Genomic DNA, 2,233 nt, shown 5'->3' with positions numbered 1-2,233 from the left:
GCTCAGATCTGTGATGGGAGAGTTGCTGGGTTCTGGCATCATGGCGTCACTATGGGGGAAGTGTCTTCCCCTTTGAGTGACACCCGGCCCCCCGTGCATGCGCGGTCTGGAGCCCATAAGTTTAGTGGTCTGTGGGTCTGAAAAAGTTGGCAACCACTGGTCCACCAGGTATACTGAAGCAGGCTCAGTCTCCACCTAGTGCCTCCTGTACCACCAAGAATCAGGCAATCTCTGGTATTCATGCCCTGGCCCCTACCATGAGAATCAGGGTCTCCAGAGTTGCAACCTTCAGAACCATTTTAAACTTGGTGGGGTTCCTGCCTAAAAGATTCCATTTTACTTGATTGGTCCTGACCAGCCATAGTCACTGCTCTGCTACCCATGCTGGCTGGGTTGTTAACTGCCATATGAAAGTGGTAGATAAGCTTGAGCTAGGTGGTTGTTTGGGTTGCTGGTAACTCCTTTGTTGGCCATAACCACTTTGTTGTCCGTAACTACTTGGCTGGCCATGGTTACTTAGCTGTGAATAGGGACTCTGCTGCCCTGCTAAGTGTAGGAACTTGGCTGTGAAAAAAAAAACTCTGCGCATAACTGGATGGTTGGGATTTGGATAGCTAGTTGGTGGATAAGATGGTGAAGCAGTCACTTATTGCATGGTATACCTGACTGGGGCCTGGGGGTACCTGTAGCTGCACTGACTGTATCCCATGTTGGGCTGTGCATACGTAGCTGTACTTGGTGGAGATTGTCTTGTATCTGCTGGCTTACTTCCATCTTGTGGTCTTGCTAAAGCAGCATGTTGTCATTACAAAATGTAAGCTGGCTAGGTACTGTAAGTAGAAGATGCAACATATAGCATTGGGTTGTAGCTGTGGTTACACTACTGCCATTTCCTACTGCTCCATAGCCTTGAATAGGCTGGCTATAGGCCTGGGTGCTGCTGGAACAGTATACCCTGCAGGAGGCTGTCCATAAGTAGTAGCATAAGCCCATGTGTAACTGGCATCACTAGGCTACCTATAAGTGCCATAGCTCTGTTGTCCAAAGTTTGTCTGAGCAGTCTGTGTATATCCTTGAGCCAGCTGGGGAGAAAAGACACCATAGATCTGCTGGGCACCAGCCTGGCTATAGATGCTAAAATCTGTGGAAGCCATTTTGTATGTCCTTGCAGTTTGAAAGTCCACGTCACACGGAATGTTGATCAACCTTGATTTAGTCCTTCCTTTCCTTCTCTAATATTTTTCTGCTGATTTCAAATCTGGCAAACTATTTATACATCTAAAATACAAGTTCAGGTTAGGGACATTGGGACACAGCTCCTGCTATTTGGGTACAACCCATTTAAGTCTATAGAATGTTATTGTGCAGATACAGGTAGCCCCCCCCCACCAGACTTTTACTATCCTGGCCATGGACAGTACAGAAGGTATAAGCCATTATCATAGGTAAGTAAGGACCTGCAAGGGGAAACCAGAAGGTTGTAACAGGGGACTGGGGAAAAAGGAGAGATTTTTCCAAGAACCAGAAATTGTAATTATTTTAAACTTTACTCTTTTGGATTGTTCATTTTTGCAGCTTTTTGCTTGTTGAGTTTTATTTTAGTGCCATATTTATTTTGTGAATAATTTTGTAATGCTTTTTAACAAAATGTACTTACTGTAGTTATAAAATAGAATAGTTGGAGAAAACATTTATACTTTTTTATCTACAGTAACACATGCTGGCCAAAGAACAAAGTCCATATTTTTAGTTTGGTACATCATTTTGTCTTTAGAATCCATAGAATATTTGCAAGACAGTAGCGCAAAAGGAAAGCTTTGTTTGTCCTAAACACAAGATATATGGTTTACTTCATTATCCTAAATATTGGCACAGCTATCTCTGAATAGGCCTATAGCGGAAATGTAATTCAGCCATGCATATGGTCTCTTTCCCTGGTATAATTGTAAATGGCCAAAAAGTTAACAACTTCAGCTCTCCAACCTATACACCCCATGGAGAAGAGCATTTTTTATCTCTGCTATAGGTCTTTTTACCTTGAAAAAATTTTGTAATGACTTTCACTTGTAAAGATACGTTATTATATTCATCTTTTTATAGGACAAGCAAGGCTTTATTTTAGTGATTTTTTTTGTAATAATTATTTTATTATACAATTCAAAGATAACAAGGAAATAAAATTAAAAAAAAAACTTTTTTTTTTACTTTGAACCAGTGTTAGTTAAAACTAGAA

The 2,233-nt window shown here is 41.2% G+C and overlaps 1 pseudogene; it reads right to left on the bottom strand.

Annotated features, from left to right (window-relative positions):
- Positions 1-364: 364 nt before the first annotated feature.
- LOC140333471 (RNA-binding protein EWS pseudogene) lies at positions 365-1,154 on the bottom strand (annotated as a pseudogene).
- Between the last annotated feature and the right edge of the window lie 1,079 nt (positions 1,155-2,233).

This window comes from Pyxicephalus adspersus, chromosome 1 (assembly GCF_032062135.1).
Source record: "Pyxicephalus adspersus chromosome 1, UCB_Pads_2.0, whole genome shotgun sequence".
NCBI classification, from domain to species: domain Eukaryota; kingdom Metazoa; phylum Chordata; class Amphibia; order Anura; family Pyxicephalidae; genus Pyxicephalus; species Pyxicephalus adspersus.
This window is presented reverse-complemented; position numbering and strand designations above follow the sequence as displayed.